Source organism: Rana temporaria, chromosome 11, assembly GCF_905171775.1.
Source record: "Rana temporaria chromosome 11, aRanTem1.1, whole genome shotgun sequence".
NCBI lineage: Eukaryota > Metazoa > Chordata > Amphibia > Anura > Ranidae > Rana > Rana temporaria.
Window position 1 is genome coordinate 58,052,485 of NC_053499.1, and position 22,717 is coordinate 58,075,201.

A 22,717-nucleotide genomic window follows, 5' to 3' on the forward strand; every position below is an offset into this window, starting at 1 on the left:
ATCCCCCCGACACCAATGATGGAGTGTACTTTATCCCCCGACACCAATGATGGAGTGTACTTTATCCCCCCTGACACCAATGATGGAGTGTACTTTATCCCCCCGACACCAATGATGGAGTGTACTTTATCCCCCCGACACCAATGATGGAGTGTACTTTATCCCCCCGACACCAATGATGGAGTGTACTTTATCCCCCCGACACCAATGATGGAGTGTACTTTATCCCCCTGACACCAATGACGGAGTGTACTTTATCCCCCCCGACACCAATGACGGAGTGTACTTTATCCCCCCCGACACCAATGATGGAGTGTACTTTATCCCCCCCGACACCAATGATGGAGTGTACTTTATCCCCCCGACACCAATGATGGAGTGTACTTTATCCCCCCGACACCAATGATGGAGTGTACTTTATCCCCCCGACACCAATGATGGAGTGTACTTTATCCCCCTGACACCAATGATGGAGTGTACTTTATCCCCCTGACACCAATGATGGAGTGTACTTAATCCCCCCCCCCCGACACCAATAATGGAGTGTACTTTATCCCCCCGACACCAATGATGGAGTGTACTTTTTCCCTGACACCAATGATGGAGTGTACTTTTTCCCTGACACCAATGATGGAGTGTACTTTATCCCCCCGACACCAATGATGGAGTGTACTTTATCCCCCTGACACCAATGATGGAGTGTACTTAATCCCCCCCCCGACACCAATGATGGAGTGTACTTTATCCCCCCGACACCAATGATGGAGTGTACTTTTTCCCTGACACCAATGATGGAGTGTACTTTTTCCCTGACACCAATGATGGAGTGTACTTAATCCCCCCCGACACCAATGATGGAGTGTGCTTTATCTTCCTGTCACCAATGATGGCACTCAGGCCCTGACTGGGACAAAAAATAGGTCCGGGCATTTAAGATTGAGCAAGCCCATTTTTCCAGGAACGGGGGGGGGGGGGGGGTGGCTGGTTTCGGTGCCTTTGCAGGGGTGGCTGGTGTCGGTGTCCTCCACACTGTAATGTGCGGGGACACTGTGATATATTGGGGACAGCACTGTAAAGTGGCACTGTAATGATTACAGTGCCCCTTTACAGGTAGGCCCCTTTATATTACAGTGCCCTTGCAATTACCCCCCCCCCCTTTTCTCTTTAATCACAGTGCCCTCTTTTACTCGCTGCTCACTGTGCAGTTCTCCAGATCCTCCTGCCCCCTTACATCAGAGTCCACACAGACCCCCCTTACATCAGAGTCCGCACAGACCCCCCTTACATCAGAGTCTGCACAGACCCCCCTTACATCAGAGTCTGCACAGACCCCCCTTACATCAGAGTCTGCACAGACCCCCCTTACATCAGAGTCTGCACAGACCCCCCTTACATCAGAGTCTGCACAAACCCCCCATATGTCAGAGTCTGCACAAACCCCCCATATGTCAGAGTCCACACAGACACCCCTTACGTCAGAGCCCCCTTACATCAGAGTCTGCACAGACCCCCCTTAAGTCAGAGTCCGCACAGACACCCCTTACGTCAAAACCCCCTTACATCAGAGTCCGCACAGACCCCCCTTACATCAGAGTCTGCACAGACACCCCTTACGTCAGAGCCCCCTTACATCAGAGCCTGCACAGACCCTCCTTACATCAGAGTCTGCACAGACACCCCTTACATCAGAGTCTGCACAGACACCCCTTACATCAGAGTCTGTACAGACACACCTTACATCAGAGTCCATACAGACCCCCCTTTACATCAGAGTCCGCACAGAGACCCCTTACATCAGAGCCCACACAGACCCCCCTTAGAGTCTACAGAATTTCCACTTACTGTAAGGTGGAGCTCTGTGGACTCTAATGTAAATGGGAACCCTTATTTAGGCTGGGTTAACACTCGTACAATGCGGGAACCCTGTGAATCCAGCTTGCATATCGAACTGCGAACTGACAGTTCGGACATGAATCGGATCGCATGGGTGTGAACATCCATGTGATCCGATTCTGGTGTGGACCAAAAAAAGGGTCCTGTGCGTGTTTGGTCCGAATGCGATGCGATGTCAGCCATACTATCTGTATAATAGTGCGATATCGCATGTGATTCGCACTGCGCTGCAAACCACAAGTGATGTCCGTGCAATGCGATCTCAGCCATACAGATAGTATGGCTAATATTGCTTCCTATTCGGATCAAACACGCACAGGACCCTTTTTTTGGTCCACACCAGAATCGGATCGCATGGGTGTTCACACCCATGCGATCAGATTCATGTCCGAACCGTCAGTTCGCAGTGCAATATGCAAGCTGAAATGGAGGTGTCATTAACATTGTATGACACTCCCCAGAAGTTCGCATATGGCAGTGTAAGCTGCCGTGCGAGTCGTGTGCGATGCGGGAACCCGCAGTGGATTTGCAGGGTTCCCACATTGCACAAGTGTGAACCCAGCCTGCAAGACATATGCCCGGTTGTCCTATGGCCAGTCCGGGCCTGATGGCACTTAGTTTATTTTCATTGTCACCAATGATGGGCTTATTTTCTTCTACTGACACCAGTGATGGGACTTATTTTATTTTTATTCTCACTGACACCAATGATGTACCCCCCATGCCCTCTTGGCAGCACATTTCACACACCTCATTTTTCTTCTCAAATTCTTTGAGGTGTCCCTCTTATTTATTTTCAATTGTTTGAATCTGTACTAAAGGATATATCTTTAATGAGAGCCTCACATTAAATGTGAATAAAATGCCATTATTGCTCCTAGTAAACAATGTGGCCAATATAAATAAAGATCACCTTCTCCCCTCTTCTGCCACAAACTTGATCAATCTTGTTCCAGAATTTTTCCAATATCTGCACAACAGAATGTGCCGTGCACCTCAACAAGCGACTTTGCGTTGTGTTGCGTTGTGTTGGGAGAAAATAATCTATAAATCAATGCTCTGCACATTGATATACATGCTTTCCATATCAAACAAACTTTGCATAAAAGGATGGATTTTTGGTTCACATATATGACAATACATGTTTAAGCCGGCCAACTGCGTCAAAGTAATCCCTCTCTGGCCAGTTTTTTTTTTTTTTTTTTTTTCCCTATCTTCTGTATGTATAGGAATTGATGGCTTGTTTTACAGGTGAATTCCATAACACCCATCTGGGGTGAGCTGTCAGTGGGCACATGGCCTGTGTAGTAGCTTTGAAATCCCCACTCTTCAGATAGATAGAGAAGAGCGAGGATTACAAATCCCCGGACCACCACACAGGCTTCTTGGGCACTAACAGTTCATCACCCTGGGAGGTAAGTACAGCTGATTGTACAGTATGGAACTCGCCTGTAGATCCAGAGGAAGGCGAAAAACCCTTATGAAGCTTGGTATAATTTGCTCCAACAGGGAACAAAAATTCCTTCCTGACCCCCGAAGGCGATCGGATTACTCCCTGGATCAGCCATCTGTGGTGTAAACAATGATGGTAACTATTCTGTGATGTTAATAGTCAGAAATCCGTAGATTTTTTTTTTCGGAATCTTCGCAGGACGATGTCGTTGTCTAATTCAGATTCACATGCGTGCCCACATACTGTTGATGTATGTGAACTTGGGTAGGTATATCTCCTCTCCTGGCTTCTTTGATGTATATGGCATTATAGCCGATGGAGAAAGTCGGTCGTCCATTTCCATGTCCATAGGCTGTAAAAAGAAAACACAATGCGTCATATTGAATGTTTATAGATCTCTGGACTTATTGTTTAATAATTAGCAGCTCTCCCATTACAAATTAGAGCCGATCTCTTCATCCTCAATTCCATGTAGTGAGAGGACAGATAGGACATGAATCTAGAAGCAGACTATTAGGTAGATTCAGTAAGAGTTAGGCCGGCTTATCAGTAGATAAGCCAGCCTAACTCAGAATCTATGCCGCCGTATGTTTAAGCGTATGCTCAAACAGAGATACGCTTAAACAAAGCTAAGATAGGACGGCTTGCGCCGTTCTATCTTAGCTTGCAATTTTTTGGATGGCCGCTAGGTGGCGCTTCAATTGCGGCCGGCGTAGATTATGTAAATCAGTTAGTACGCCGATTCACGAACGTACGCCCGGCCGCCGCAGTCGAATTACGTTGTTTTCGTAAGGCCTTAGGCGGCCTTAAGTTATTCCACCTATGAGGTGGAATAACAATGTTAAAGTATGGCCGCTGTTCCCGCCGCGAGGTTCAATTTTTTTTAATTTGTTTGCGTAAGTCGTCCGCGAATCGGGAGTTAAGTCATTTACGTCCACGTCGAAATCAATAGGCCCGTACGGCGTACTTAGCCGCAATGCGCCCTGGGAAATGTAGGCGCCCGGCACATGCGCAGTAAGAAAAAACGTCAAAAAACGTGAGGTCAAGCCTCATTAGCATTAAACACGCCCCCCCAACCCATTTGAATTAGGCGCCCTTACGCCCGCCGTGTTTACACTACGCCGCCCTAAGTAAGGAGGTAAGTGCTTTCAGAATCATGTACTTTCCTCTCTTACTTAAGGCGGCGTAGTGTAAACACGCTAGGCTACGCCGACCTAATTTTAGGCGCCCCTACCTGAATCTACCCATATGTGTCTATGGCCATCACTTCCACCACATGGCGATGGGTGACGTCACATCTCATAGACCTCATAGAGATTGTATCATTGTACCATCTCACTTCCACTCACTCCCAACTGTGCACCATTGTGTCTGGTGCCTAGAAAGTTATGTTCTTATCTTCTCCTATCATGGAAAAGGGAACAATTGACTGGTTAGTCTGTAAGGTTTTCCTGCTGGCTGGATTACGTTTGTGTTCCCTACATTATCTGTAAGGACACAGCATTGCTCCAATATGTCAGATATATAGTATTATCGTCCCATTAGGATCTGGGTACTTACCATGTCCACTTGGAAAGGGGGCGATGCTTTCCCTTCCTCTACTTCTTCCCAGTCGATGGATTCCATGAAGATGTGGGATCGGATGTCTTCACTGATCCCCAGTCTCTCCTCCGGATATTTGCAAAGCAGCTATAAAATAATGAAGAGTTATTTATGAGGACTTGTATACATGAGTAATAAAAGTTACATCACTTGGCTCTGTATAGATTAGGAAAGATCTCTGACTGCTGTGCGTCTCCTCCTGGGCGGACCTCAACCCAATAGAGCAGGGGTGCCCAACCTTTAGAAGAGCGAGGGCCACTTAAGCAACTTGGTAACCAGTCGAGGGCCACAATGAGCGGAGTGGGCAGGTGACAGATCACGGATACTCTATAGGCCCTCCGATCCGCCCAGATGGAAGGGGACAAATTCCCTTCTGTTTTTCAGATTGGAGGTAGGCGGTTTAAAACGGACATCTGTCGCTCTGTAGAGGTGAATTGAGGGTCCCATTTGGTTGGGCTGGTCATGTGAAAAAGGGCCTAAGGCTGCTTTCACACTGATGTGCTGCGGTTTACCCACACCGCGGGTGCAACGTAGTGCACCTGTGTCTATTCTGCGGGTTAGCTGAACTTTGCCATAGACTCCGCCTGTGGCAAAAGCCAACGCTGTAGAGGAAGCATCGGCTTATGGGGCTCTGCTCCGCAGCCGCTTTCTTCCTCTACCACCAGATTCATTTACAACACTGATGCTGTGGTAATAGCGGGTCGCAACCTGCGATCTGGGCTTGCCAACCCACCATTCCAGAGAAGGAGGCCGCGGGACACATCAGAGGGCTCCGCGGGCCACATGTGGCCCCCGGGCCACTGGTTGGCCACCCCTGCAATAGAGCCTCTTAGCATGTGAATACACACATATAGACCAGTACAGGTGCTGGATGCAAACATAAATGAGTTGTTTGAGTTCTGCGTTGATACAATTATGAAATGTGCGTATCAGTGATTTACTTCATGTGGTATCTTCTGCCCCCTCAGTCCCATGATAAAGTGTTACTATGGTTGTGTAACTGAACCTTTACCGAGGGGGGGGACAAAGAAGCCAAACTACCCAACAGTCAAGCCCATGACCAGACTTGTCAGCAAATCTACATTATACCCCTAGAGCAGCAGCAGTAGTAGGCCCAGAGGTCTTTCCTGTTACTATTTAGAGTTAAAAAAAGTTCTCCTCCTACTTACTCCTTTTATGAAGTCCTCCAGGTCCGGGTCCATGTCAGGGGGGTAATCGGGATAGCTGAAGTTCACCTCTCTCCGGTATTCATCAAAGGTCATGCAACAAAATGGCATATGCTTTGTGGCCAAGATGTAGATAATGACTCCTAGTGAAAACCAGTCAGGTTCAAACTGGTATAAGTCATTGTTGACAACCTGCGAAACCAAAGAAAAGACATCAATAAGTACATTGGTCAGATAAATAATAATAGTAATAATAGATAAGTGATGAGTATGGAGAAATCTACAAACCTCTGGAGCCATGAATCCTTTGGTTCCAGCCACACCGGTGCTTCTTTCATCGTCCCATAGACCTCCTACTGCCAGTCCATAGTCGGCAATGCGGACATGTCCTTCTTCATTCATCAGGATATTATCAGGCTTGAGGTCCCTGCAAAAAGAAAGACTGGAAGTGTCAAAAATTTCTAAAACAGATTTTGAGGATCACTTTACCGCCAACTGATATTTCAATTCTAGGTGCTGCTAGTGACAGAAGTTTTCCATGAGCTTCTTCTATCAGTTGGTTGGTAAAGTGGGAAGACATTAGGTACCCGTGTGTATATGTGCCCCTCCTCAATCTCCCCTCTGCACACATTGTACACGGGTATATGGTCTACAATAGAATAGAATTAGTTACCTATGGAGGATGCCATTATAGTGAAGGAATTCCAGTCCACACGATAGTTCTGCCACAAGGAATCTGTAAAAGAGAAAAAAAAAAGTTAGATTGAAACAAAATGACATTTAAAATTAATTTAATTCACTTAGTAATAAAACGTACTTGATGGTGTCGCTGTCGATTGGTGGATTGTAACAGATGAAGTCACCTAAACTTCCTCCGCTGGCGTATTCCATCACAAAGCAGGCGGTGAAGGGGGTTTGGAAGGCGGCATATAGCTGAATTAGAAAGGGGCACCCTTCTGACTTCTCCATGGCGTAGCGTTCTATGTCAAGGTCGTAGGTATTTCTAGTCTTAATCACTGACTTGATGGCCACCTTCTGCTGGCTCCTTCGGTGAGTAGCCAGAACAACCTGAATGAGAGAGAAGATAACAATTAGTGGGGTCCTCGGTGATGAAAGGGTGTTTTGTGGGTGGAGCTAGTAATTTAAGTAACCGGGAGTAAATGAGCACTTACCTTTCCAAAGCTTCCTTCTCCGAGCTCACAGTGCAATGTGAAGCTTGACAGCGTTATTCTCATGTCCTCGCTTGGTGCGGTGGAGTCGTATCCGGTGGATTTAGTCTCTGAGTTGATGCATCCTGAAGGTCCTGGGAAGACACTCGCCATGCTTAGGGCAGTGTCAGGGGTTCCAGCCTCAGCCGAGGCAGGATGGGAAGGGATGCAAGGTCCTGAAAGGACACACTCTGTACCCAGGTTGGTGTTGGGTGTTCCATCTTCATCCTGCCATGCAGGTCTGCAATGTGCTGAAGGCTGTGAATGGACCTCCGTGATGCTGGAGTTGCTGATGGTGGTCCCAGCCTTAGCCAAGGTGGGACTGGCAGGGTTATGACACCCTGAGGGGTTTGGAGATGACTGGTAGTGGTCCTCATCTCCAGCGATGGAATTGGTGGCTGCAGTCACCTCAGCCGAGGTGAGGCAGGAAGGGCTACCAGACCCCAAAATGACACCAATGCTGAGGTTGGTGTCATTGGTTCCAGTCTCAGCTGGATGTACAGGGCTTGAATACCCTGAAGAATCCTCCATCAGGTTGGAGGCTCTGATGTTACTGGTCCCAGCCTTAGCCAAGGTGGGACTGGCAGGGCTATGACACCCTGAGGGGTTTGGAGATGACTGGTAGTGGTCCTCATCTCCAGCGATGGAATTGGTGGCTGCAGTCACCTCAGCCGAGGTGAGGCAGGAAGGGCTTCCAGACCCTGAAATGACACCAATGCTGAGGTTGGTGTCATTGGGTCCAGTCTCAGCTGGATGTACAGGGCTTGAATACCCTGAAGAATCCTCCATCAGGTTGGAGGCTCTGATGTTACTGGTCCCAGCCTTAGCCAAGGTGGGACTGGCAGGGCTATGACACCCTGAGGGGTTTGGAGATGACTGGTAGTGGTCCTCATCTCCAGCGATGGAATTGGTGGCTGCAGTCACCTCAGCCGAGGTGAGGCAGGAAGGGCTACCAGACCCTGAAATGACACCAATGCTGAGGTTGGTGTCATTGGGTCCAGTCTCAGCTGGATGTACAGGGCTTGAATACCCTGAAGAATCCTCCATCAGGTTGGAGGCTCTGATGTTACTGGTCCCAGCCTTAGCCAAGGTGGGACTAGCAGGGCTATGACACCCTGAGGGGTTTGGAGATGACTGGTAGTGGTCCTCATCTCCAGCGATGGAATTGGTGGCTGCAGTCACCTCAGCCGAGGTGACACAGGAAGGGCTACCAGACCCTGAAATGACACCGATGATCAGGTTGGTGTCATTGGTTCCAGTCTCAGCTGGATGTACAGGGCTTGAATACCCTGAAGAATCCTCCATCAGGTTGGAGGCTCTGATGTTACTGGTCCCAGCCTTAGCCAAGGCGGGACAGGCAGGGATATGACACCCTGAGGGGTTTGGAGATGACTGGTAGTGGTCCTCATCTCCAGCGATGGAATTGGTGGCTGCAGTCACCTCAGCCGAGGTGAGGCAGGAAGGGCTACCAGACCCTGAAATGACACTGATGACCAGGTTGGTGTCATTGGTTCCAGTCTCAGCTGGATGTACAGGGCTTGAATACCCTGAAGAATCCTCCATGGGGTTGGAGGCTCTGATGTTACTGGTCCCAGCCTTAGCCAAGGTGGGACTGGCAGGGCTATGACACCCTGAGGGGTTTGGAGATGACTGGTAGTGGTCCTCATCTCCAGCGATGGAATTGGTGGCTGCAGTCACCTCAGCCGAGGTGAGGCAAGAAGGGCTACCAGACCCTGAAATGACACCAATGCTGAGATTGGTGTCATTGGATCCAGTCTCAGCTGGATGTACAGGGCTTGAATACCCTGAAGAATCCTCCATGGGGTTGGAGGCGCTGATGTTACTGGTCCCAGCCTTAGCCAAGGCGGGACAGGCAGGAGATGACTGGTGGTAAAAGTCATCATCATCATTATTGATGCGCCGGCGAAATGTGAAGCAGTTTCCCATTGTTGGAAAATATGAGAAACACAAGAAAAACAAGCAAAACAAGGAGCAGAAAAAAAGCGATGCTTCCTCTACAACTCTCACAGCTTGAATGAGCTCCACACACCGAGCACCCCTGGCCCTCAGCTATTTATTCACTCTGAGCTGTGATGTCATAAAGACACTGTGACAGTTCTGTTGCCATGGTTACCAGAGCTTCTTTTACACAGTGATGGTTGTTTGGGGGAGGGGCTGGAGAATCTCATCTCTGATTACATACAGAGCCCGGGGGAGGGGACAGACACACCATTACTAATCATTTATGATAGAGAACTATGAGGGGCAATAGGATGGGGCAGGCTTAATGGTGGAAGTTTTTATAGTGCAGTTTCTCCTTTACCTGCAGAACATCGCACCTTTCACTGCAGAGAATCATGCCTTTACCTGCAGAACATCAGACCTTTCACCCAGGGCTGCAGAGCATCGCACCATTCGCTGCAGAGCATCGCGCCTTTCCCTGCAGAACATCGCACCTTTCTCCCAGGGCTGCAGAGCATTGCGCCTTTCGCTGAAGAACATCGCACCTTTCACTGCAGATCATCGCGCCTTTCTCTGCAGAACATCGCTCCTTTCACCCAGGGCTGCAGAGCATCGCGCCTCTCACTGCAGAGCATCGTACCTTATCTGCAGAGCATCACGCCTTTCTCCCAGGGCTGCAGAGCATCGCACTATTTGCTGCAGTGCATCGCGCCTTTCCCTGCAAAACATCACACCTTTCTCCCAGGGCTGCAGTGCATTGCGCCTTTCGCTGCAGAGCATCGCACTTTTCACTGCAGAGCATCGCCCCTTTCGCTGCAGAGCATCACACCTTACTGCAGAGCATCACGCCTTTCTCCCAGGGCTGCAGAGCATCGCACCATTCGCTGCTGAGCATCATGCCTTTCCCTGCAGAACATCGCACCTTTCTCCCAGGGCTGCAGAGCATCGCACCGTTCACTGCAGAGCATTGCGCCTTTCACTGCAGAACATCGCTCCTTTCACCCAGGACTGCAGAGCATCGCGCCTTTCACTGCAGAGCATCGTACCTTACCTGCAGAGCATCACACCTTTCTCCCAGGGCTGCAGAGCATCGCGCCTTTCGCTGCGGAGCATCGCACCTTTTTCCCAGGACTGCAGAGCATCGCACCATTTCTGCAGAGGATCGCCCCTTCCCTGTAAAACATTGCACCTTTCTCCCAGGGCTGCAGAGCATTGCGCCTTTCGCTGCAGAGCATCGCACATTTCGCTGCAGAGCATCGCGCTTTTCTCTGCAGAACATCGCTCCTTTCACCCAGGGCTGCAAAGCATCGCGCCTTTAGCAGCAGAGCATCATACCTTACCTGCAGAGCATCACGCCTTTCTTCCAGGACTGCAGAGCATTGCGCCTTTTGCTGCAGAGCATCGTACCTTACCTGCAGAGCATCACGCCTTTCTCCCAGGGTTGCAGAGCATCGAACCACTCACTGCAGAGCATCACGCCTTTCCCTGCAGAACATCACACCTTTCTCCCAGGGGGCAGAGCATCACACCTTTTGCTGCAGAGCATCGTACCTTATCTGCAGAGCATCACACCTTTCTCCCAGGGCTGCAGAGCATCACGCCTTTCACTGCAGAGCATCATACCTTACCTGCAGAGCATCACGCCTTTCTCCAAGGGCTGCAGAGCATCACACTGTTCTCTGCAGAGCATCGCGCCTTTCCCTGCAAAACATTGCACCTTTCTCCCAGGGCTGCAGAGCATTGCACCTTTCGCTGCAGAGCATCGCGCCTTTCCCTGCAGAACATAGCTCCTTTCACCCAGGGCTGCAGAGCATCGCGCCTTTCTCTGCAGAGCATTGCGCCTTTCTCCCTGGGCTGCAGAGCGTTGCGCCTTTCGCTGCAGAGCATCGTGCCTTTCCATGCAGAACATCGCTCCTTTCACCCAGGGCTGCAAAGCATTGCGCCTTTAGCTGCAGAGCATCATACCTTACCTGCAGAGCATCACGCCTTTCTTCCAGGACTGCAGAGCATTGCGCCTTTTGCTGCAGAGCATCGTACCTTACCTGCAGAGCATCACGCCTTTCTCCCAGGGGTGCAGAGCATCGAACCACTCGCTGCAGAGCATCACGCCTTTCCCTGCAGAACATCACACCTTTCTCCCAGGGGGCAGAGCATCACACCTTTTGCTGCAGAGCATCGTACCTTATCTGCAGAGCATCACACCTTTCTCCCAGGGCTGCAGAGCATCACGCCTTTCACTGCAGAGCATCATACCTTTCCTGCAGAGCATCACGCCTTTCTCCAAGGGCTGCAGAGCATCACACTGTTCTCTGCAGAGCATCGCGCCTTTCCCTGCAAAACATTGCACCTTTCTCCCAGGGCTGCAGAGCATTGCACCTTTCGCTGCAGAGCATCGCGCCTTTCCCTGCAGAACATAGCTCCTTTCACCCAGGGCTGCAGAGCATCGCGCCTTTCTCTGCAGAGCATTGCGCCTTTCTCCCTGGGCTGCAGAGCGTTGCGCCTTTCGCTGCAGAGCATCGTGCCTTTCCATGCAGAACATCGCTCCTTTCACCCAGGGCTGCAAAGCATTGCGCCTTTAGCTGCAGAGCATCATACCTTACCTGCAGAGCATCACGCCTTTCTTCCAGGACTGCAGAGCATTGCGCCTTTTGCTGCAGAGCATCGTACCTTACCTGCAGAGCATCACGCCTTTCTCCCAGGGGTGCAGAGCATCGAACCACTCGCTGCAGAGCATCACGCCTTTCCCTGCAGAACATCACACCTTTCTCCCAGGGGGCAGAGCATCACACCTTTTGCTGCAGAGCATCGTACCTTATCTGCAGAGCATCACACCTTTCTCCCAGGGCTGCAGAGCATCACGCCTTTCACTGCAGAGCATCATACCTTTCCTGCAGAGCATCACGCCTTTCTCCAAGGGCTGCAGAGCATCACACTGTTCTCTGCAGAGCATCGCGCCTTTCCCTGCAAAACATTGCACCTTTCTCCCAGGGCTGCAGAGCATTGCACCTTTCACTGCAGAGCATCGCGCCTTTCCCTGCAGAACATAGCTCCTTTCACCCAGGGCTGCAGAGCATCGCGCCTTTCTCTGCAGAGCATTGCGCCTTTCTCCCTGGGCTGCAGAGCGTTGCGCCTTTCGCTGCAGAGCATCGTGCCTTTCCATGCAGAACATCGCTCCTTTCACCCAGGGCTGCAGAGCATCGCACCTTTCATTGCAGAACATCGTACCTTTCCTGCAGAGCATCACGCCTTTCTCCCAGGGCTGCAGAGCATCGCGCCTTTCACTGCAGAGCATTGCACTTTTCACTGCAGAGCATCGCGTCTTTCGCTGCAAAGCATCACACCTTACTGCAGAGCATCACGCCTTTCTCCCAGGGCTTCAGAGCATCGCACCCTTCACTGCTGAGCATCGCGCCGCTCCCTGCAGAACATCGCACCTTTCTCTCAGGGCTGCAGAGAATTGCGCCTTTCGTTGCAGAGCATCGCACCGTTCGCTGCAGAGCATCACGCCTTTCACTGCAGAACATCGCGCCTTTCACTGCAGAGCATCGTACCTTACCTGCAGAGCATCACACCTTTCTCCCAGGGCTGCAGAGCATCACGCCTTTCGCTGCAGAGCATCACACCTTTTCCCCAGGATTGCAGAGTATATCACCGTACTCGCCGTATAAGACTACCCCCTTCCTACTAGTCATGCCTCGCCTCACAGTGCCACCATTACATGCCAGACTGTGCCCCATTACATGCCAGACTGTGCCCCATTACATGCCAGACTGTGCCCCATTACATGCCAGACTGTGCCCCATTACATGCCAGACTGTTACCTTACCTTATCCTAAGACATGCAGAATCGCAGCCGTCCATTTTTTTCAAAAGCCGCGCCTCCTACGTCTTCTGTTCCGTGATAGGCGGAACACTCAGCTTTCCAGGAGGCACTGTGTTCAGTGTCCGCCTATCACGGAGGCCCTCCGTGATAGGCGGCAACTAAACACAGGACGAGAGGGCCTCCATGATAGGCGGACACTAAACACAGTGGGGTAGATTCAGGTAGATTTGCGCAGTTTTTACGGAGGCGCAGCGCACCGTTTTGCCGCTGCGCCTCCACAAATTACCTGCGCTACCCTTGATTCACGGAGCTCCGTAAATTGCGTTGGCGCTCCGGCAAAATGCCCGGCGTAAGCGCGCGCAATTTAAATGATCCCGTAGGGGGCGGGAATCATTTAAATTAGGCGCGTTCCCACGCCGAGCGTAGGGCACATGCTCCGTCGGGAAACTTTCCCGACGTGCATTGCAGCAAATGTCGTCGCAAGGAGGACCTCATTTGCTTCAAAGTGAACGTGAATGGCGTCCAGCGCCATTCACGATTCACTTATGCAAACAACGTAAAATTTAAACTTCACGACGCGGGAACGACGGGTATACGTAGCATTGGCTGCCCCTGCTATTAGCAGGAGCAGCCTTACGCGAAACTCGACGGACGGAAACGACATAAACTGCGTACGCAGGGCTCGCGTAACGTTGTGAATTGGCGTTAGTATGCAATTTGCATACTATACACTGACCACTACGGGAACGCCCCCTAGCGGCCATCGTAAGAATGCAGCCTACGATACGATGGCATAAGAAGCCTTATGCCATTCATATCTTAGGCTGCAGTCGGCGTATCGAGGTTCCTGAATCAGAAGCATTCGATACGCCGGGGCAATTAAGCAATTGCGCTGCGTAACTATGGTTACGCAGGCGCAATTGCTCTTTGAATCTACCCCAGTGTCTTCTGGGAAGATGAGTGTTCCGCCTATCACGGAACAGAAGAAGTAGGAGGCGCGGCTTTGAAAAATGTACGGCCGCGATTCTGCATGTCTTAGGATAAGGTAAGGATGTTAGGTTACCGGCGTATAAGACGACCCCCGACTTTTAAGAAGATTTTAAGGGGTTAAAAAGTCGTCTTATACTCCGGAAAATACAGTAGTTAACAAGGCAGTACCCTATGGACACGGCATCAGATTGACTACAGGAAGGCAATAACTACTGATCCTTGGTAGGTAATATAACACCGGGAGGTGACTGTGTCACGGGTTTTGGAGGATTAATGAGCAACCGATGATTCGTGTACTGACCATCTGACGGAGGCTCTTTACCACGTGATCAGCCCTGTCCAATCACATCTAATCACGATGTAAACAGGAAGAGCAGTTTATGGGCTTTTAATCACTTCAGCCGATAAACTGCTTCAAATATGAAGCGTCAGAAGCCTCGGAAGGGGGCCGTCTTATACGGTGAGTACAGGCAAAAAAATCGTAAAAAAACTGTCAAATTAGGGGGTCGTCTTATACGCCCGGTCGCCTTATACACCGGCAAATATGGTAGGCTTTGATTGCTGTGCTACAAGAAATAGTCTCACAGATATGCATACCCATCAGCACTATTATTTAAAAAAAATGAAACGCTACCATTACATATCATTTTACATCTATGTACAATAGTGTGAATAGTGCAGGCAGGGCCGATCCTAGGCAGGGTGCACAGGGTGCTTTGCACCCAGGCGCCTGCAGAGGTGGGGGGCGCCGAAGTGGCAGAGTTCTCCCCTCTTTTTCTCCTTGTTTGTGTCCGTCCAGAACTAGTGTTGTGAGCATAGGTGTATGTCCGTCCAGAACTGATGTGTCTCTGAACATCTCCTGTACTATGTCTGTAGTCTCTGACCATCTCCTTTACTATGTCTGCAGTCTCTGATCATCTCCTGTACTATGTCTGCAGTCTCTGACCATCTCCTTTACTATGTCTGCAGTCTCTGATCATCTCCTGTACTATGTCTGTAGTCTCTGACCATCTCCTTTACTATGTCTGCAGTCTCTGATCATCTCCTGTACTATGTCTGCAGTCTCTGACCATCTCCTTTACTATGTCTGCAGTCTCTGATCATCTCCTGTACTGTGTCTGCAGTCTCTGACCATCTCCTTTACTATGGCCCGGATTCAGAAAGAATGGCGTATCTATAGTCAGGCGTAGCGCATCTCATATGCGCTACGCCGCCGTAACTTAGAGAGGCAAGTACCGTATTCAGAAAGGAACTTGCGCCCTAAGTTACGGCGGCGTAGCGTATATGGGCCGGCCTAAGCCAGCCTAATTCAAATTATCAAGGCAGTGGGCGTGTTGTATTATAATGAGCCGTGACCCCATGTAAATGAGGGGCCGAATGAACGGCGCATGCGCCGTCCGTGGACGTATCCCAGTGCGCATGCTCAAAATCACGTCGGCTAGAATGTCTAAGATACGTTGAACACTGCCTACAACGTAAACGAAACTTACGCACAGCCCTATTCACGTACGACTTACGTAAACAACGTAAATTTCGACGATCCATCCGAAGTCCATACCTTAACATGACTTATCCCTGCTTTATGAGGGGTAAAGTTACGCCGGTCATACGCCTTACGTAAACAGCGTATATTGATACGCCGGGCGCAACTACGTCGGTGAATCGGCGTATCTAGGTAATTTGCATATTCAACACGTAAATCAACGCAAGCGCCCCTAGCGGCCAGCGTAAATATGCACCCTAGATACGACGGCGTACTAAGACTTACGTCGGTCGGCTGAAGCCATATTTCAGGCGTATCTTGTTCCCTGAATACCGCGCAGAGATACGACAGTGCACCTTTTAACTTACGCGGCGTATCAATAGATACGCCAGCGTAAAGCGTTTCTGAATCCGGGCCTAAGTCTGCAGTCTCTGATCATCTCCTGTACTGTGTCTGCAGTCTCTGACCATCTCCTGTATTATGTCTGCAGTCTCTGACCATCTCCTTTACTATGTCTGCAGTCTCTGACCATCTCCTGTACTATGTCTGCAGTCTCTGATCATCTCCTGTACTAAGTCTGCAGTCTGACCATCTCCTGTACTATGTCTGCAGTCTCTGACCATCTCCTTTACTATGTCTGCAGTCTCTGATCATCTCCTGTACCGTGTCTGCAGTCTCTGACCGTCTCCTGTTTTATGGCTGCGGTCTCTGACCATCTCCTGTACTATGTCTGCAGTCTCTGACCATCTCCTGTACTATGTCTGCAGTCTCTGACCATGTCCTTTACTATGTCTGCAGTCTCTGATCATCTCCTGTACCGTGTCTGCAGTCTCTGACCTTCTCCTGTATTATGGCTGCAGTCTCTGACCATCTCCTGTACTATGTCTGCAGTCTCTGACCATCTCCTTTACTATGTCTGCAGTCTCTGACCATCTCCTTTACTATGTCTGCAGTCTCTGACCATCTCCTGTACTAAGGCTGCAGTCTCTGACCATCTTCTGTATCATGTCTGCAGTCTCTGACCATCTCCTGTATCATGTCTGGGGGCTCTTTCTAACAGAAGCCCTCTCTGTGTCCATCACAGAGGCCCCCCTCCAGGTCCCAATAAAGTACTCTGCTTCTCTTCCTGTATTTTGTTTATGAGTGAGTGAGAAACTTATATAGCGCAACACATGCAAACTGAATCGCCTCTGGGATCTCTTATTGTTAAGAGATCATGTAAGGATCCCAGGGTAATGAAGACTTTGCGGGGGAGCATCTCTGTGGTTGAGTCATTGCCATAGAAACATTTGTACAGGGGAGGGGTTAGTAAAATGACCACGCCCATGTGGGGGCACCAGAAATATTTCTGCACCCAGGAGCCTGTGACCCTAGGATACATACATACCTATATACACACACTCAGGTACATGCATACATACCTATATACACACACTCAGGTACATACATACATACCTATATACACACACACTCAGGTACATGCATACATACCTATATACACACTCAGGTACATACATACATACCTATATACACACACTCAGGTACATGCATACATACCTATATACACACACTCAGGTACATGCATACATACCTATATATACACACTCAGGTACATACATACATACCTATATACACACTCAGGTACATGCATACATACCTATATACACACACTCAGGTACATACATACATACCTATATACACACTCAGGTACATGCATACATACCTATATACACACACTCAGGTACATGCATACATACCTATATACACACTCAGGTACATACATACATACCTATATACACACACTCAGGTACATGCATACATACCTATATATACACACTCAGGTACATGCATACATACCTATATACACACACTCAGGTACATGCATACATACCTATATACACACACTCATGTACATGCATACATACCTATATATACACACTCAGGTACATGCATACATACCTATATACACACACACTCAGGTACATACATACATACCTATATACACACACTCAGGTACATGCATACATACCTATATACACACACTCAGGTACATGCATACACTAGGGTGACCAGACATCCCCGGTTTCTGGGGACAGTCCCTGGATTGAGGACACTGTCCCCGGACCAAGTCTCCCCCCGGCTTTGTCCCCGGATTGGATTTGAACAGGGGCTGGGGCAATTTCAAAGACAGTCAGTGCAGAATTAAAAACAAAAAATTCTGAATTACACCCCCCCTCCCCAGCTCCCCCACTCCTACTAGCTTAGGGAGGGGGTGTCTTTTTTTCCATTATCTGTGCCCCTTTCTGATAATCATGTGCTGGTCGGAGCGGAGGGAATATTTCTTCAGGTGTGGGCGCATGTTCATTCAGCTCCGCACCCCGGCCAGCCGTCTGCCTGTTTATCTCCTTGCCTTCCCTGGTGGAGTGATCTTCCTCCACTCCCCACCTAGTAGTAGCCGGGGCCCAGAAAGTAACACTTGATAGGCTGTAAGGCGGGCGGCGGCGGCTGCGACAGACAGAGAGTAGCCGATTGCTGCCATTACTAGTAAAAAAACATATATATGTCCCCGGATTTCATTTTAAAAATCTGGTCACCTTACTCTCGGGATGAGATTAGATTCAGATGGTTGGTTGTGTTTTACCAACACCGATGCTAATTCAGAAAACACATTAACTGACATTTTTCTTCTGTTAACATTGTTTACTATAGATTTGACATTTCACATGGTCACGTGGTATTTAGTAATTCAAACTCAGAGATATTATTAGACATATAACACGGTTTGTGTGATCGGAAGTCAAGCATGCAAAATTCATACTAAGCGTAACAGAAACCCCTTCAGTTCTTACAGCTGTATGGAAATCTCACGTAAAAGCTTTTTTAACTTTCTACATGGCATAACCAGGGGAATAAACAGGTGGGCATTTAGGAGTGGGAGACTGACATATGTTTATAAGTCTTAACCAGGAACAAAAAACAGGTCCCCTGCTGCTAAAACATACAAAATTCTTCTAATTCTTGACTTGTTTTAGTGCATATAGCAGTTTCCTCGAAAATAGAATCTTCTTTACTTTGGTTTTCAGAAATCCAAGAAAGGATGTATTGAGGTCTAAGGGAAGCTGACTTAATGAAGAATACCAGTTATGGATATTTTTACATATATAGTATACATTGGTCCAGCATTTATCGATGCAACTATGCATATACCATACCTGTGGGATTCCTCTAGAACAGTGGTCTCAAAGTACCGGCCCGCGGACCAGTTATAAATGGCCCGCAGGCAGGTCGGAAGTGGGGGGAGCAAAGAGGAAACATTTTTTTTTTTTGTGAGCTGGCGCCATCTGGTGGTGAACCGTTGGTATTACAAGTTATTACCACCAGATGTGAGCTGGCGCCATCTGGTGGTGGCCGTTGGTATTACAAGTTAAGCATTACAAGTTAAACAGCAATTCTAATGTCATTTTACACTATTTTCACTGCCATCTTCTTCCCTCTAATTAGAACCCTCAAACATTATATATATTTTTTATCCTAACACCCTAGAGCAGGGGTGGGCAATTATTTTTTCGATGGGGCCACATGAGAAACTAAAAATATTTTGGAGGGCCGGGCCAAAAGGCTAAACTCAATACTGCATAAAATCAATTGTATTTCTTTATAAAAAGCAGTAAATATCATTGTTGGAAAACTGGGGGACAGAGGCTGGGGACATGACACAGGAGGGGGACAGAGGCTGGGGACATGACACAAGAGGGGGACAGAGGCTGGGGACATGACACAGGAGGGGGACAGAGGCTGGGGACATGGCACAGGAGGGGGACAGAGGCTGGGGACATGACACAGGAGGGGGACAGAGGCTGGGGACATGACACAGGAGGGGGACAGAGGCTGGGGACATGACACAGGAGGGGGACAGAGGCTGGGGACATGACACAGGAGGGGGACAGAGGCTGGGGACATGACACAGGAGGGGGACAGAGGCTGGGGACATGACACAGGAGGGGGACAGAGGCTGGGGACATGGCACAGGAGGGGGACAGAGGCTGGGGACATGACACAGGAGGGGGACAGAGGCTGGGGACATGGCACAGGAGGGGGACAGAGGCTGGGGACATGGCACAGGAGGGGGACAGAGGCTGGGGACATGGCACAGGAGGGGGACAGAGGCTGGGGACATGACACAGGAGGGGGACAGAGGCTGGGGACATGGCACAGGAGGGGGACAGAGGCTGGAGACATGGCACAGGAGGGGGACAGAGGCTGGGGACATGACACAGGAGGGGGACAGAGGCTGGGGACATGACACAGGAGGGGGACAGAGGCTGGGGACATGGCACAGGAGGGGGACAGAGGCTGGGGACATGGCACAGGAGGGGGACAGAGGCTGGGGACATGACACAGGAGGGGGACAGAGGCTGGGGACATGACACAGGAGGGGGACAGAGGCTGGGGACATGACACAAGAGGGGGACAGAGGCTGGGGACATGACACAGGAGGGGGACAGACGCTGGGGACATGACACAGGAGGGGGACAGAGGCTGGGGACATGACACAGGAGGGGGACAGAGGCTGGGGACATGACACAGGAGGGGGACAGACGCTGGGGACATGACACAGGAGGGGGACAGACGCTGGGGACATGACACAGGAGGGGGACAGAGGCTGGGGACAGGCAGCCACTGTTTAATCAATAACAATTGATTAAACAGTGGCTGCATGTGATGGCACAGTGGCTGCGTGTGATGGCACAGTGGTTGCGTTTGATGGGCACAGTGGCGACAATTGATGGCACAGTGGCTGCGTGTGATGGGCACAGTGGCAACAATTGATGGCACAGTGACTGCATGTGTTGGCACAGTGGCTGCATGTGATGGCACAGTGGCTGCGTTTGATGGGCACAGTGGCTGCGTGTGATTGGCACAGTGGCTGCGTTTGATGGGCAGAGTGGCTGCGTGTTATTGGCACAGTGGCTGCGTGTGATTGGCACAGTGGCTGCGTTTGATGGGCACAGTGGCTGCGTGTGATTGGCACAGTGGCTGCGTGTGATTGGCACAGTGGCTGCATGTGATTGGCACAGTGGCTGTGTTTGGGAACAGTGGCAACAATTGATTGCACAGTGGCTGCGTGTGATTGGCACAGTGGCTGCGTTTGATGGGAACAGTGGCTGCGTGTGATTGGCACAGTGGCTGCGTGTGATTGGCACAGTGGCTGCATGTAATTGGCACAGTGGCTGCGTGTGATTGGCACAGTGGCTGCGTGTGATTGGCACAGTGGCTGTGTTTGGGAACAGTGGCAACAATTGATTGCACAGTGGCTGCGTGTGATTGGCACAGTGGCTGCGTTTGATGGGAACAGTGGCTGCGTTTGATGGGAACAGTGGCTGCGTGTGATTGGCACAGTGGCTGCGTGTGATTGGCACAGTGGCTGCGTGTGATGGGCACAGTGGCTGCGTGTGATGGGCACAGTGGCTGCGTGTGATTGGCACAGTGGCTGCGTTTGATGGGCAGAGTGGCTGCGTGTTATTGGCACAGTGGCTGCGTGTGATTGGCACAGTGGCTGCGTTTGATGGGCACAGTGGCTGCGTGTGATTGGCACAGTGGCTGCGTGTGATTGGCACAGTGGCTGCATGTGATTGGCACAGTGGCTGTGTTTGGGAACAGTGGCAACAATTGATTGCACAGTGGCTGCGTGTGATTGGCACAGTGGCTGCGTTTGATGGGAACAGTGGCTGCATGTGATTGGCACAGTGACTGCGTGTGATTGGCACAGTGGCTACATGTGATTTGCACAGTGGCTGCGTGTGATTGGCACAGTGGCGACAATTTATGGTGGTGAAGTGGCTGCGTGTGTTGGCACAAGTGGCTGCGTGTGTTGGCACAAGTGGCTGCATGTGTTGGCACAAGTGGCTGCATGTGTTGGCACAAGTGGCTGCGTGTGATGGGCACAGTGACCCCTCCCGGCCCTGCCTACTGTTATCACCGCGGCGGGGAACATAACAGACAGCGTTCGTTTGAACAGCTGTTTTCCCCGCTGCGCATAGACACTCCCCCTTGGACGGATCTGTCCAATCGCGAGCAAGGGGGAGTGTCTATGTGACTCCCCCTTGCTCTCGATTGGACAGATCCGTCCAAGGGGAAGTGTCTATGCCATAGACACTCCCCCTTGGACGGATCTGTCCAATCGCGAGCAAGGGGGAGTGTCTATGTGACTCCCCCTTGCTCGCGATTGGACAGATCCGTCCAAGGGGGAGTGTCTATGCGCGGCGGGGAAAACAGCTGTTCAAACGAACGCTGTCTGTAATGTTCCCCGCCGCGGTGATTAACGTGGCAGCGGCGGCGGGGGTGGGCCGGATTAAAAGGTCCGCCGGGCCGTATACGGCCCGCGGGCCGTAGTTTGCCCAGGTCTGCCCTAGAGAATAAAATGGCGATCGTTGCAATACTTTGTTACGCCGTATTTGCGCAGTGGTCTTACAAGCGCACTTTTTTGGGAAAAAATTACACTTTTTTTAATTAAAAATAAGACAACAGTAAAGTTATCCCCATTTTTTTTAATATTATGAAAGATAATGTTACGCCGAGTAAATTCATACCCAACATGTCACGCTTCAAAATTGCGTCCGCTTGTGGAATGCCGACAAACTTTTTTACCCTTTAAAATCTTCATAGGCGACGTTTAAAAAAATCGACAGGTTGCATGTTTTAAGTTACAGAGGAGGTCTAGTGCTAGAATTATTGCTCTCGCTCTACCAATCGCGGCGATACCTCACATGTGTGGTTTGAACACCGTTTACATATGCGGGCGCTGCTCGCGTATGTGTTGGTGGTAATAATGCGCTCGCTGACACCAGTGCTGGGGGTTAGTAATGTGTTCGCTGACACCAGTACTGTTGTTTTTGAAGTTTGAAAGTTTGCATGCGGCCCCCCATGGCATATGAAAACTTGTCTTGTGGCCCTCAGGTAATTTGAGTTTGAGACCCCTGCTCTAGAAGCTGGAAATCACTTTAGTAGACACCGCGACTACAATGATCTGCTCTAGAAAGGGAGGACCCCCACTATGCCAACATCCAATCGTTATATATAAGGATTGAGACTACATCTTAAAGAAATAGCGGACTTTGCAGGCACACCATGAGGCAA